This window comes from Giraffa tippelskirchi, chromosome 11, assembly GCF_054371585.1.
Source record: "Giraffa tippelskirchi isolate mGirTip1 chromosome 11, T2T-mGirTip1v1.2.pri, whole genome shotgun sequence".
NCBI lineage: Eukaryota > Metazoa > Chordata > Mammalia > Artiodactyla > Giraffidae > Giraffa > Giraffa tippelskirchi.
In genome coordinates this window covers 47,299,037-47,315,623 of record NC_137285.1, presented here as the reverse complement: position 1 = coordinate 47,315,623, position 16,587 = coordinate 47,299,037, and the positions used below count along the sequence as shown (strand labels likewise).

Genomic DNA, 16,587 nt, shown 5'->3' with positions numbered 1-16,587 from the left:
TTTTGCATTCCAGTCCTCTATGATGAAAGGAACTTTTTTTTTTGGTAGTAATTCTAGGAGGTCTTTTAGGTCTTCATAGAATGGTTCATCTTCAGCTTCTTTGGCATTAGTGGTTGGGGCATAGACTTGGATTACTGTGATATTGAATGGTTTGCCTTGTAAACAAACCAAGATCACTCTATCATTTTTGAGATTGCACCCTAGTGCTGCATTTGGGACTCTCTTGTTGACTATGAGGGCTACTCCATTTCTTCTAATGGATTCTTGCTCGCAGTAGTAGATATAATGGTCATCTGAATTAAATTTGCCCATTCTCATCCATTTTAGTTCACTGATTCATAAAAGGTCAGTGTTCACACTGGCCATCTCCTGTATGACCACATCCAAATTACCTTGATTCTTGGACCTCACAATACAGGTTCCTATGAAATATTGTTCTTCACAGCATTGGACTTTAATTTCACCACCAGTTACAACCTCCCCACTGCACTCCTGTTTTATGGCTCCACAGGATTTGCCTTTCAAGGTGGCACTCTCAATGTTACATATGTTTGCTGTAAAAATACTTTCTGAAATAATTTTCCTGTGGGCTCTACTATCCAATATCAGAATCCTTTTATTTTTCTATTCCAGTGTTTCTTCCTTGTTTGCCTTATTTTTTTCTGTTTATGTGAATTTCCTTCAGACATAGGCATTCCATTCTGTAAGTATTTACATGCTGTGTATTTCTGAAGTTCTCAGAAGCTTAGATTGTCAAAATTATGCTTTATTTTTCCACAAAACATACTGGTTTTTTTTTTTTTTTTTTTTCCCTCTTTTGTGTTTAGGCATCACTTGAAGCTTGTCAAAACTCTACTGGGTCTCTAATCAGAATTTACTCTGTTTTTTTTGTGTATGTGTGTGTTTTGTTCTGTTTTTGATTCCCTGGACTGTTGAGTACATCAGTGGTCTCCTTTTACTCTCGTATTTGGATTAAGAATGTATATTTTATAATGACAGGGTGTTATACTTATCACCACACGTGGTATCAGAGGAACTCAGGGATGATATATCTACTTAGATCTGCAAGCTTGATTTTATGCCTTTAAAGTTGCAACATGGGTAGCATAATATCCTGATGTTGAGACCAGAACAAGTGTAATATGCATTTGATAAATCTGTTTCTTAAACTGATGCTACTACACAGACATCACTGATGTCATCAGTAGATATAGACTGTATTTTACATCTGGTAAATTAAAACAGTAATCTGCCTTGTATTTGTTAAAGTGTGTGAGTTGCAGAGAAGTAAGTAGTGCTGCATTTTATTAGGGTAAAGCATTGCTTTAAAAAATGTGTTCTGTGAAATATCAGTTCAGTGGATACCACTAAAAATTTAAAATGTTCCTTCAAATTCAGGGACTGGACAAGATGTTTTCTGTCACTGATTATATTCAGAATCATATAGTGAAGTTAGAAACCAGTGCTAGAAGAATAATTCAGAACAATAAAGAATGGAAAGAAAGTACGTTGTTATTTCCAGAGGACATTAGTACATTTATAGAAAACTCAACTGTGAAATAAATGGATATAGCAAGTTTGTTGGACCTAAAATGAATGAAAATAAAGTATTAATTGCTTAGTCATGTGTGAACCCATGACGGTAGTCCATTAGCTACTATGTCCATGAAATTCTCCAGACAAGAATAATAGAGTATACGTTAATAGTTTCCTTTATAGTTTATAAAAATTAGACATACAGTATTAATATGAATGTCCCATTTTTAAGAGAAATGAAAAACCATAAAAATCATAACAAACCATAGATAGAATGTTAGTAGAGCCATAGGGAAATCCATTACTTTTCCTGAAGGGAAAAAAAAATCTATGTGAAGGTATATATCATGTGTAAGTAGAGGAAAGTTGAATGTCATGAAAATGCCACTTTTTATATTAATCTATTAAATGTAGTACAATTCTATTTTTATAAAAATGAATTTTTATGATTGTCAAGCTATTCTTGAATTGGCAAGAAGATCAATAATTGCTAAGACAATTTTGAAAACAAATTAAGGAAGTTTAGCCTGCCCTAATTTTCCATATACTCAAGTTTCAGTTCAGATCAATTAGTTGCTCAGTCATGTCTGACTCTTTGCCACCCCATGGACTGCAGCACGCCAGGCCTCCCTGTCCATCACCAACTCCCGGAGTTTACTCAAACTTGATGTCCATTGAATCAATGATGCCATCAAACATCCCATCCTCTGTTGTCCCCTTCTCCTCCTGCCCTCAATCTTTCCCAGCACTCTCGAGGCTTTTCCAACACCACAGTTCAAAAGCATCAATTCTTCGGTGCTCAGCTTTCTTTATAGTCCAACTCTCACATCCACACATGACTACTGGAAAAACCATAGCCTTGAATTGACGGACCTTTGTTGGCAAAGTAATGTCTCTGCTTTTTAATATGCTGTCTAGGTTGGTCATAACTTTCCTTCTAATGAGTAGGCATCTTTTAATTTCATGGCTGCAGTCACCATCTGTAGTGATTTGGGAGCCCAAAAAGATAAAGTCTCTTGCTGTTTCCACTGTTTCCCCATCTATTTGCCATGAAGTGATGGGACTGGATGCCATGATCTTAGTTTTCTGAATGTTGAACTTTAAGCCAACTTTTTCACTCTCCTTTTTCATTTTCATCAAGAGGCTCTTTAGGTCTTCTTCACTTTCTGCCATAGGGTGGTGTCATCTCCATATCTGAGGTTATTTATATTTCTCTCGGAAATCTTGATTCCAGCTTGTGCTTCATTCAGCCCAGCATTTCTCATGATGTACTCTGCATAGAAGTTAAATAATCACGGTGACAATACACAGCCTTGACCTACTCCTTTCCCTATTTGGAACCAGTCTGTTGTTCCATGTCCAGTTCTAACTGTTGCTTCCTGACCTGCATATAGATTTCTCAAGAGGCAGGTCAGGTGATCTGGTATTCCCATCTCTTGAAGAATTTTCCACAGTTTATTGTGATCCACACAGTTAAAGGCTTTAGCATAGTCAATAAAGCAGAAATAGATGTTTTTCTGGAACTCTCTTGTGTTTTCAATGATCCAGCAGATGTTGGCAGTTTGATCCCTGGTTCCTCTGCCTTTTCCAAGTCCAGCTTGAACAGTTCTTGTATTGTTGAAGCCTGGCTTGGAGAATTTTGAGCATTACTTTACTAGCATGTGAGATGAGTGCAATTGTGCGCTAGTTTGAGCATTCTTTGGCATTGCCTTTCTTGGGATTGGAATGAAAACTGACCTTTTGCAATCCTGTGGCCACTGCTGAGTTTTCCAAATTTGCTGGCATATTGAGTGCAGCACTTTCACAGCATTGTCTTTTAGAATTTGAAATAGCTCAGCTGGTATTCCATCACCTCCACTAGCTCTGTTCATAGTGATGCTTCCTAATGCCCACTTGAGTTTGCATTCCAAGATGTCTGGTGTAGATGAGTGATCATACCATCATGATTATATGGGTTGTGAAGATCTTTTTTGTATAGTTCTGTGTATTCTTGCCACCTCTTCTTAATGTATTCTGCTTCTGTCAGGCCCATACCATTTCTGTCCAATGTTCCCTTGGTATCTCTAATTTTTTGAAGAGCCCTCTAGTCGTTCCCATTTTATTGTTTTTCTTTATTTCTTTGCACTGGTCACATAGGAAAGCTTTCTTATCTCTCCTTGCTATTCTTTGGAACTCTGCATTCAAATGGGTGTATCTTTCCTTTTCTCCTTTGCCTTTCTCTTGTTTTCTATTCATAGCTATTTGTAAAGTCTCCTCAGACAACCATTTGGCCTAATGGTTGTCTGAGGCCTATGAAAAGTCAGTTTGGGCAAAGTGAAGTAAGACTCCTGGGAAGGTAAAATCCAGAATATTGCTGAAACTGCTAGTTGGCATTTTACAGGGCCTCCAAAGAGCTCTGGTCCTTTATGTCTCAAAGCATAAAGAATTAAGTGAGAGGCAAAGAGATAGATAAGAATTGATATATTAGAATGGGATGCTTGTGATGCTTTCAAGCGAGTGGGTGAGGGTGCTACACCTCAAAAACTTAGTGGGCTACAGTTTTATAATCAAAGGAAAAGTGGAGAGGTGGAGAAGACCACTTTATTCCTCATTCTTGAGTCATCATACTTCCACCATCAACTCCTCCTCCAGGTTGGGCAGGGATTTTTTTTGTCCCTATATGATCAAGCCAGGACTGTCATTGTACTATGGAAAAATTATTTTAGTTTTCAATGCAATGAGCGTCTTGCACTTTGAAATGTCACATTTTCGTAAATTATTGTTTTTATGTGTGCAGAAAGCATGTCCTAGGGATCTTTAACTTACTGAACTGACATGGGTCTCCTGCCACCATTGTTTTATTGTTTGAAGGCATGTCTTCTGTTTCTGTTGCATGGTTTTGTTGCTAAACAAGCCTCATTGGTTTTGTGGTTACACCTGCTTTCTTGAATAATCATTAACTTACAGGGATCTCCCATATATTTTTCTACTTACAATCCCCTAGTGAGATTAACTATTTAATCACCTACTTTGTCTCTTTACTCTGTCCCTATCAGAGTGGTGATGACCTTTAGAATAAACAGCACTTTCCCCAGGGGTAGGAGGAGAGTTAGCTAGAGTGATGTAACAGTTGAATAATCTTGTGTAACAAGCAGCTCACAGTAGTATACATTTACTGCTCACTCTCAGATCTGTTGGGAGGTTGTGTCTATACTGTGTGCTTCTGGGATTGGCTGGTCTTTAGGCTGTTGGTTGAATTTATGTCTGCTCCAGTTGTCTCCTAGTAGCTATTTAGGAAATTTTGTATCAATGCTAAGGAAATGGCTAAAGTTCAAGAGACAAAGGGAAACAATGTAAAATACTAAAAATTTCTGCTTACATTATTGTTGTTTAGTAGCTAAGTCATGTCCAGCTCTTTGAGACCCCATGGGCTGTCACCTGCCAGGTTCTGTCAGAGGGATTTTATAGGCAAGAATACTGGAGTGGGTTGCCATTTAGTTTCTGCTTACATAAATTTGCTAAGTCACTTTGGCAAAAATCAAGTCACATACATGAGCCCAAAGTAATGCCTTAGGGAATGATAGTCTTTGTAGTCTACAAGGATGGGCTGCAAAGTCTGAAATGTATCAGAAAGTTGTATTTATTCTACTGCAACAGGCTCAGAGGAAAGAATAGAATCAAATAATGTAATTTACCATGATTATGTATGAACTATTTTGACTCCCTAGGTATGGAACAAGAAGCTGAGTCCTCTTCATTATCTGTGCAAGGTATAGGATAAGATTGTCTGTATTCCATAGAAGTAGTTAGGTAATGGTGTAAACTATTTGAAGAAAACGGTGCAGGTTTTTAATATATGCTAAAAGGAATGAAGATGTGAGCTGAAAAATGATTCCCAAGCAATGTTAAGGACCTTGCAGAGGTTGATGACCATGCATTTGATAGTGCCAGCAAGTCAAGTTTTAGGCCATGGTTATGAGAGTTGTTGCTAAAGGACTGGATAAAAGAATGAAATTAGGGTATTGATGTCAGTGCATATTAAAATTGTTGATTTTTGATGATGGTATTTTGATGGGTAAATAGGTTATCCAAGAATCAACATTGCTAATATTGTAAAATGATAATATCAGTGGATTAAAAGAAAGTCTTGACAGCATCAGATTAATTGGTGATTTTTATGAATTTGCCCTTTGAAAAGACACTCAACCTTCTCCAGTGGTTGAGTGTTTTCTATTTTGTGATTCAGTCTACTCTTTATTTTTTATCAGACAGTGGGGAAATAATGGTTTAGAGCTAGGAGAATGCATTACACCTTCAACTCTGTCCTCCATTTATGATTATATGAAGTTGGTGGAGAATGGGGGAGAGTGAAAATAAAGACTCAAAAAAATTATCCTTGAGAGAATTACAGACCTCAAATAAGGAAGCTGCCAGATTCATCCTATGGTAGAAACAGTTCCATAAGTGGTTTGTAATTTCCCATCTAATAAAATCTAAGGTTGTTGGTCTGAGATGTAACTGTACTCAAAAGGTGATATGTCCCTAATTTGCATGTCAAGTCTCATCATATGCTTTAGGTAATTTGAAAACCATGCTGTAGGGCCTTGGGAGTGGGAATCCTGCATTATCTCTGTGCATACTCCATGATTCACCATAGTTTGCATTTGTTTCATATTTATTGAATGAATGAATGAATGAATTATAAAATAAATTGGTGAGCATGATCTTGAGGGAACTGTTTCAGAAAAGATACTTTTATGAAACTCTTTTTAAGGAATAGGTTTGAAAATCGTTTGAAATAGACACACCTGCGTGGCCAATAAAGTGCAAGAATCGGCCTTGAGACGACATCCTTGGTTTCTGTTGTTTTATTTTCTACTTAAAATTATATAAAATACAGGGTCTAGGTAGTGCCACTCTGACAATGATGTGTGTTAGTCGTTCAGTCATGTCTGACTCTGTGACCCCATGGACAGTAGCCCACCAGGCTCCTGTGTTCATGGGATTTCCCGGGCAAGAATACTAGAGTGGGCTGCCATTTCCTTCTCCATAGGATCTTCTTCAATTAGGGATCTAACCTGGGTCTCCTACATTGTAGGTGCAAGCTAAATACTAGAGAGAAAGCACATTCCTAATATTTCTTACTACGTATTTGTAGAGGAAGAAAAGTAATTTTCTTTTACCCTTCTAAGTTCTCTCTAGGATCCCTGTAACAAAATACAGACTAATAAGAGAAATATTTGCAAGTGCATTAATATGAGTACCTCATATATAAATGGGAGACATCCAGGGACAAATGAGTAATTCAGAGTAATGGCTTAGAACTGTGGTTCATATAGCATCTTCAACAAAAAACAATATATTTGTGCTCAATTACATGACAAAGGAAAGCAGTTTTAGGCCTTCAAGGGTAGCAAATTGTGCAAACATAAATTTTGGTGTTGGGGTAAACTAATGGTAAATATAAGCTAACTAGTAAAGTTTGTTGTGCAGATTTTCTGATATTTTCTCCAGATTAATAGAGTCCAAAAGTTGTCTCTAGTGATTAACTTTTGTTTTTCTGGTAGAGAGGTGGAGGAGGTCACCTTTGTAAATTTATGTCTTGCATTTAGACAAATAGAGGGAGAACAAAAAGCTTTTATCTGCTTCTTCTCAATTGCCTTCGACTCAAAGTAATCCTTATGCCAAAGTGGCATATTTTGGGGTGGCATACTCTGCTACCTTTCATGTTGAAGCCATATTCTGGGAAAAGGTAAAAAATAAAACATTGAAAATATTATTTTAAACACCCCAGAGTACCCTACCTCCTAAGGTTTAAAAACACTTTGCTGTGATGTGTTAGTAGTTTTCCTATATGAAAACTAACTGTAATCTTAATGTACTAATTAAAAATATTATTAAAGACTTACAAACAAACATGATTCTAAGATTGTTAATGTAAAATGAAATGTTAATGAGTTTAAATCAGATTATAAGCTAAAAGCAATACCTAATTGAAATGGTTTAACATTTTGTGATTATTAATACATATCAATTCATTCAGAAGCATGTATTTGCATTTATAAGGTATTTTTAATAAGTCAAAGGCTGAGTTTTTAACTGAACATTTATGAAGTAGAACTTGATACTTTATGTTATATAATCCCTAATGCAAAGCAATTGCATGGTTTATACATATATTTAAATGTTAATTTCATATTTCCAATGTCTTTAGCTAGTTTAAAGTTTGCAGTATCTTTTCTCCTGTTAATATATTTGATATTTTTACAAATTCAAAATTATATTTTTTTGATATTTGTAGAGCATTACAAATTGTAGTGTGATATTTAATGATGGATTTAGACTGATTCTTGACATATTTATAACTCCAATCAGCTTAAATTTTATCTGCTCCTCTGGAATAAAGCCATTTAGCTACAGAAGATTCAAGCGGCTTGAAGATTATCAAACAGTGTGTGTTCTTTGAATAATATAGCTTAAAGTGTTCTTATTTTGGGGAGAAAACCCTTGAGGTGCAGCAAGCCATCAAATAAAATCCATGAAGTGCCTCAAAAGGCCTTAAGATTCATTTATTTTGTCTGTGTTTTCTTATATATTTTATTATATTCCTCAGCTTTAATAAGGTTAATTTTAGGAGAAAAAACAATAAAAGTTATTTGAATCAGGATCTTATCAGTCTCATGATTTCTGAACATTCTGTTAAATTGATATGCTGTGTAATTTCCAAGATTTTCAAATTGCATAAGGTATTCAAAGAATAAAAGTGAGAGATCCAGGTATTTGAAGGCGGCATTTTTCGTGCAAATCATTCTTTGTAAAAACAGCCTATATTAACACAGGCAAATCATATTCTTAAAGTTGTATTAAAAATTAAGAGAACAGTGTCCTTTTTCCACATATTGATATTCTTAGCACCTTCTGAAAATTAGAATTGTATGTTATGAAGGAGAGGGAGAAATGATCAAGGGAGATTGTGGGTGCATAGTTTTGTCTAGTGTAACTTGATTCAGGTTATTTGAAGTCTTCAAATTCATTTTTGAGATTGACTGTTAGAGAACAGCATGAGAAAAGTCAGATTTGGAAATTCAGCCTCGAAAAAGTAAATGGTTTGTTAAAAAAAAAATTGAAATGTACAAAACTTATCCCCAGATTCATATACTTTTTATGGTTCTTTTTTTTTTTTTTTAAGAATTTTCTAGTGTATCAGTTGTGCTGCAGTGACACAACAAAGACTTGCATTTTTTGGTTCTGCCACATGTTGTTTGAAGGCAGCAGGAGGTGCCGCTCTACTCCATCCTCAATATGTGAAAGAGCGTGGGGAAGCACGTGCTGTTTTCTCAAAATGTCAACCCAGAAGTGACCCAAGCCTCTCGCTCACATTTCATTGCCCCAGATGAGTCACATGAATACGTTCAATTTCAAACTCAAGGAATGTGAAGTGATGCGGCAGGATTGATGTGGAATGCTTGTGCAAAAACATCATCTGTTCAATTTAAAAATGTTGAAATATAGGAAAAAATAAATGTCAGTGGTATAAGGGATCCATGAGGAATGTCCAAAAAGTAAACACAGGATAGACTTTCAGACATGTGTTTCCTGCACCATAAAGATTGCTTCAAACTATGGAAAACTGTCAGAATAAAATTCTGTCTTAAGTATACATGGTTTGCATTAAGCTTCTAGATTTTGGTTAATACAGTTGTCATGTGAAAATATTTTCAGCAAAATTAAAGATGAAAAATCTCTGTGAGTTGATATGCCACTAAGTTATCATTTGAATATACACTCTCTTTTGTTCAGAAATAGAAGGGGAGATTTTGGGTTTTAGGCTTAATATTGATATTTATAAAAACGTATAGGTCATGAAATCTATTATCCTTTAAATGGAGACTGCTGGCGTTGGCAAAATGGTATTGTCTCTTAGACAATAACAGATAGTTGCTATCTCTTGCATCTCTCTGAATCCGGCACTCTAAAATACGTATGCCTATGGCCTCAGAAGCCGTATTATGTAATCAGGACTCAATAAAACCAGATGTATTTTGACTTCTGAATATACTGTATAATAAGGTCTGGCATGAAGTATTGCAAAAACTATCTTCTCTAGCATCAATAAAGAAAACAATACCAGTATCTTAGTGAAACTCATACTTAATTTTGTAATTGTTTAGCATTAATAGAAAAATGCATTTGATCCTTTTTAAACAAATTCATTTTTTTTTAAATACTTAATTTAGGAAAATTAAGTAGTACCTATCTTGTATGTAGATACAGGAAATTTTCCTAATCGAATGTGTAAAAATAATTTTTGAATATTTTAAAACTGATTTATAAAGATTATATCCCCATTTTAATCTTCCTTATAAAAGCACAAATGTATAAGCAGTTCAATATAAAACTATTCTCTTGCAGTTCCTGAATAAAAATTATAAAAGAAGGTAGAAACAAAATTTTTTTAAAATTTGTTTTTAAATTAAGTCCTGTATATATTTAGAGATCAGAAAATATTTCATTATGAATACTATTTTTGTCTGAAAAGAGCAGGTAGTTTTCCCTCTTTTAGAAACATATATGGTTTGGAAATAGCTTCATAGGCTTGGCAGGGGTAAATTATGTTATTTTCCCCAAAAGTAAACTTTTCTTGGATGTCACTGTATAGGATTTTGAGCACAGTTGTTCATGCTGAGTTTTCTAAGCTGAAAGATGTCACTGCCGAGTCTTAAACACATGGGGCAGAGTGCCAGTGAGAACAACTTGCCCAGTATCTGTCAAGCCAGGCCGAGCATGGGGCAGTGCCCAGAATCCATGAAGAATACTTTGAAGGTCAGGACATCAGCTAACTGCAAAGAACTCAAAGAGAACTTTGAAAGAGTGTAAAGTACCCTTTTCACTTTTGACATAAAGATAAGGCATCAGGATTTTTCAGCTATTTTCCTTCAATAAAAATACAAATTAATTAAAAAAACTTAAAATAGATATTGATGGCTTGGTTAGAAGTGACACACTTTAGGTATTGTGGCTCAGTAACAATGCTACCATAATTAAAGAGGCGTTATGATCAATTTCTGCTTTAAAGTGTGGATAATTATTCAGATACTTAAAACCTAGAAAAAGCATATTTAGTTAAAAATGCACTGTAAGATATTGAATATAGTTCCCTCTGCTATACAGAATATGAAGAACAGTTATTGCTTATTTGTTTTATGTATAATAGTTTGTATCTTTTAATCTTATACTATAATTTATCCCTCCCCCTCTCCTTTTCCCCTTTGGAAACCATAAGTTTGTTTTCTACGTCTGCGATTCTGTTTCTGTTATGTATATAGATTCATTTCTATTACCTGTAATACAAAAATTGTGGAAGATCTGAAAAAAAAAATATACAACTGAATCATTTCGCTCTATACCAGAAACTAGCACAATATTAAGAATCAACTATACTTCAGCTTTGAAAATACACCGTAAATGAATCTTAGCCTATTGAATACATGAGAGATTATTTATCTAGCATTATAATCAATAGAGAACAGTTATCCTGTGATTCAAAATAAAATTTTGTGTCACTGTATAGAAAAAGGGAATTTAATATCCAGTCTATAGAAGGGGAAAAGATGTAGTTATCACATTCTTTTGCACTACTGCATAAGCAAAAACTAAATGACAGATATTTTTAAGCTACATATTTAAAGTGAAAGTAACAGCCGTGATCAAAGTATTGTTTTTGTGTAGGTGTTTCTCAAACAAGATATGAAAACAACTAATGTAGAAAAAATATGCAGGGTGCAGTGAGGGAATAGTGGGTGAAAGAATCTTTTTCTTTGTTTTTTATTGTTTTCTCATATTTTTTATTATTATTATTATTTTTTAAATTTGTTTTGCCATACATTGACATGAATCCACCATGGGTGTACATGTGTTCCCCTTCCAGAACCCCCCTTCCAACTCCCTCCCCATCCCGTCCCTCCGCGTCATCCCGGTGCACCAGCCCCGAGCACCCTGTATCATGCATCGAACCTGGACTGGCGATTCGTTTCACATATGACAATTTACATGCTTCCATGCCATTCTCCCATATCCTCCCGCCCTCGCCCTCTCCCATAGAGTCCATAATACTGTTCTATTTATCTGTGTCTCTTTTGATGTCCCGCATACAGGGTTATCTTTACCGATTGACTAAATACCATATATATGTGTTAGTATACTGTATTGCTGTTTTTCTTTCTGGCTTACTAATCTTAAATATTATCAAATGAAACCAAATGAAAGATGCCTTCATATAACAAGACATTGGGATTTTATTCCATTTCTTAATTTTCAATGGTTTTAAGTAACTTGTTATTCATACACATTGAGTACTTGGAACCAATTTTTTTATATTTTGTACACACCCTCCAACTGCTTTTACATTTTTAATACCTATCATTTGATCTATCTTCATTTTTTGAGGGGGACAATAAAGGTTGCAATAAATGTTGTCTATTGAGTTTGCTAATAACATGTTCTTAAACTTGACCTAGAGCACAGACCATTCATGTGACACTTTTTAAGTAATATACTGGAAAAGCATAAAATCAGAATGATGAAATTTGGAGATTGTATTTCTTAATTAAAAAAGGGCATATGTGGGTTTTTTTCCCATATGTGTTTTATATTTATTTTTACTTGACTTTCTGGCAGTTACTAAAATTAAAAAATAACTATCATGAGAGAAATAAGAATTTTAAAAATTGATAGCAGGAAAAAAGTATTAAGTGGCAATTTTAGTTAATTTTTAAGTACATGTAAAATGTTAGCAAATATAAAACAGCTTAATGTTTTTCGTTAAGGAAAAGGACTCTCTTATCTAGAGAATGTTTGAAACTATAACTTGATTCTTAGGGAAATCTTAAGGTAATTTCTTTGTAAGTTTCTTGTTAATTAATAATGGCTTCTAATAAATCATGTGTTATAGCACTCAGTATACAAGATATCATGTACAGTAAATGATTAAGTGATTTAAAATTTGTGGATGTGGAGAGGAATTGGCTTCAAAGTTTAAACCAATTTGATACTTAAAATTTTAAAGAACAGTATAAACAATGTGACATTAAAGATTTGTCCCAATAAAGGAGGAAATGGGTGAACTATTTTATTTTAGTTTAAGTAAGTTGAATTTAAAAAGAAAAGAAAAAATTGCCTTAAAATGGCTTATCCTTTATTTTTAAATAGCTTTAGTTTTGCTGAATTACAATATTTTCAAAAACATGGGGATGTTCTGATTAATGTGTTTTTTGTTTGATTATAAGTATGTGTCTATTAGCTTGTGAGTTCCACATATTGGCAAGTATGGATTTATTAATTACCAAAGCACTATTGAACAGGTGCAATCTGAAAATGGTCAAAGAAGAACCACAGTACATAAGAAAAAGGACTTTTCAAGCAATAGCTTTTATTTTGATCTTAGTTGTTGTTGTTTTCACACATTGTAAATAGTGATATAAACTCAGAAGCCCCTTCATGGGTTAGAGATGCCCAGAATAATAGGCAAGTTTGGCCTTGGAGTACAAAATGAAGCAGGGCAAAGGGTAACAGAGTTTTGTCAAGAGAATACAGTGGTCATACCAAACACCCTTTTCCAACAACACAAGAGACGACTCTACTCATGGACATCACCAGAAGTCTGATGGATTATATTCTTTGCAACCAAAGATGGAGAAGCTCTATTCATCAGCAAAAACAAGACCTGGAGATGACTTGAGCTCAGATCATGAGCTCCTTATTGCAAAATTCATGCTCAAATTGAAGAAAGTAGGGAAAACCACTAGGCCATTCAGGTATGACATAAATCAAATCCCTAATGATTATACAGTGGAGGTGACAAATAGAGTCAAGGGAGTACTAGGGATAGAGGCTCCTAACATTGCACACAAAGCAGTGACCAAAACCATTCTCAAGAAAACGAAATACAAGGAGGCAAAGTGGTTTTCTGAGGAGGATTCACAAATAGCTGAAGAAAGATGAGAAGCAAAGTGAAGTGAAGTCGCTCAGTTGTGTCCGACTCTTTGCGACCCCGTGGACTGCAGCACGCCAGGTTCCTCCGTCTACTGGATTTTCCAGGCAAGAATACTGGAGTGGGTTGCCATTTCCTTCTCCAGGAGATCGTCCCAACCCAGGGATTGAACCCAGGTCTCGCGCAATGTAGGCAGATGCTTTACCATCTGAGCCACCAGGGAAGATCATGAGAAGCAAAAAGCAAGGGCAAAAGGGAAAAGATACACCCACCTGAATGCACAGTTCCAGAGAATAGTAAGGCGAGATAAGAAGGCCTTCTTAAGTGAGCAATGCAAAGAAATAGAGGAAAACAATAAAATGGGTAAGACTAGAGATCTCTTTGGAGAAGGAAATGGCAACCCACTCCAATATTCTTGCCTGGAGAATCCCAGGGACGAAGGAGCCTGGTGGGCTGCCGTCTATGGAGTCGCACAGAGTCAGACACGACTAAAGCGACTTAGCAGCAGCAGTAGCAGCAGAGATCTCTTCAGAAAAAATTGCAGATATCAAGGGACAGTTTCATGAAAGGATGGGCACGATAAAGGACAGAAATGGTAAGGACCTAAGAGCAACAGAAGATTAAGAAGAGGTGGCAAGAATACATAGAAAAACTATACAAAAAAGATCTTAATGACTCAGATAACCACGATGGTGTGGTTACTCACCTAGAGCCAGACATCCTGGAGTGTGAGGTCAAATGGGCCTTAGGAAGCATTACTATAAAGTTAATGGAGGTGACAATTCCAGCTGAGGTATTTCAAATCCTAAAAGATACTATTGTTAAAAGTGCTGCACTTTATATACTAGCTAATCTGGAAAACTCAGCAGTGGCCACAGAAATGGAAAAGGTCAGTTTTCATTCCAATCCTAAAGAAGGGCAATTCCAAAGAATGGTCAAACTACCATACAGTTGCACTCATTTCACATACTAGCAAGGTAATGCTCAAAATCCTTCAAGCTAGACTTTGCAGTACATGAACTGAGAACTTCCAGATGTACAAGCTGAATTTAGAAAAGGCAGAGGAACCAGAGATCAAATCGCCAACATCTGCTGGCTCATAGAAAAAGCAAGAGAATTCCAGAAAAACATCTATTTCTGCTTCATTGACTACGCTAAAGCCTTTGACTGTGTGTATCACAACAAACTGTCAAAAATTCTTCAAGAGATGGGAATACCAGAGCACCTTACCTGCCCCCCGGGGAAACCTGTGTGCATGTCAAGAAACAACAGTTAGGACTGGACATGGAACAACAGACTGGTTCCAAACAGGAAAAGGAGTATGTCAAGGCTATATAATGTCACCCTGTGTATTTAACTTATATGCAGAGTACATCATGTGAAATGCCAGGCTGCATGAATCACAAGCTGGAATCAAGACTGCTGAGAGAAATATCAGCAACCTGAAATACGCAGATGATGCCACTCTAATGGCAGAAGGCTGACCCCGAAAGAACTGATGCTTTTGAATTTGAATTGTGCTGAAGAAGACTCTTGAGAGTCCCTTGGACAGCAGGGAGATCAAACCAGTCAACCCTAAAGGAAATCAACCCTGAATATTCATTGGAAGGACTGATGCTGAAACTGAAGCCCCAATACTTTGGCCAGCTGATGCAAAGAGCCGACTTTTGGTAAAGACCCTCATGCTCGGAAGGACTGAAAGCAAAAGAAGGGGATCACAGAGAAAGAGATGGTAAATCAACAGTATCATCAACTCAATGGACATGAATTTGAGCAGACTCCGCAAAATAGTGGCAGACCAAGGAGCCTGGCATGCTTTGTTTCATGGGGTCCCAAATCATTGGACACAACTTAGGGACTAAACAACAATAACAATAACAGCAATCTCAGAAGGAAACTTTGCAGTAATGGTAGCAGTATCCTTTTATATGCATGACTTAAAATAGCAACACAGTGTGGAAATATGTTTCAGGAGGAAAAGTTAAGATATTTTCCTTTATTTCTTTCCCTTTATTGTCAGTGCACTGAGTAGAAGGGCATTTCAGTACGTTTGGCCAAGTTCCTTACAATGGAAACACAGATTATTTTTTTAGAATATATCACTTAAAATATGGACTGTATATGTATTACAGCTTGTAGAAAGAACGTGCATCAGATGTTATAGTTATATCCATTAATGTAAGTAAAGGAGCACAGAGCAAAATTGTAGAGGACGAAACCTCAGATTTCTTTTTTCTGTCTTTCTTACACCCCCACCCTACAAAAGAGTTCTCATTTTGTAATATCTTTAAAAGAAAAAAAGATTAAAAATAATAAAAATGCCATTTGGACTTTTACATATTTCAAAGTAATATTTAAAATGAAAGAGATGTCTTTGGCACTTAAGGTTTGTAAGCAAGGGTGTGACAGGTGCAGAGCTGATGGACAGAATCATTCTGATCCAACACACAGGATGAACTGTGTGTAAAAGAAGGTGGGAAGGGAACCCTATGAGAAGACCATTGCAATAGTCCAATGGGGACAGCCTGAACTAGAGAGATATGAGAAGGGAAGAGTCTGGAAAGGCGTTCCAGGAGTTGACATCCCATCAGCTGACAGGAATTTTCCACCTGTGCAGGGGACATATCACTGACCATGACCTTACGTAACTGAGGCAGAACCAGCAGTTCAGCCTCTCTTCCTGCCATCCCCTGTGTTGTGCTAAATTCTTCCCACCTAGGGGCTCCCTTATATTTTGTAGCTGTTGAATACAAACAATTTCCAGAAAAATAGAATACATTTAACTTGCTCTAGACAAATTGTTGCCATCTTCCTTTACCTGCAGCCCGTGTCCAAGATTCATATTTTAAAGGAGGTGATAACACTTTTAAAAAATGTATCTCATAAGTAAGGAGTCAGGAATCCCAATAGACAACACAGCTGACCTTAAGATGAAGTGCAGTGGCTTGCATGAACCTGGACTACAGGAACCCAGAAAGGAGACTCGTTCTGGGAATTAGAATTGGAAAGGCAGTGAGATATATGACCTGGGGATGGCCAGACACATGGAATACTGCTGATCTGAGAGATGGGAGGGATATTCC

The 16,587-nt window shown here is 36.1% G+C and overlaps 1 long non-coding RNA gene across 1 annotated transcript; it reads left to right on the top strand.

The window, feature by feature from the left end:
- The first annotated feature begins 406 nt into the window (after window positions 1-406).
- On the top strand, window positions 407-15,812 carry LOC145525834 (uncharacterized). Its single transcript, XR_014068437.1, has 2 exons — window positions 407-1,740; window positions 14,781-15,812. It is a non-coding gene; the product is annotated as an uncharacterized LOC145525834 (long non-coding RNA).
- Window positions 15,813-16,587: the final 775 nt, after the last annotated feature.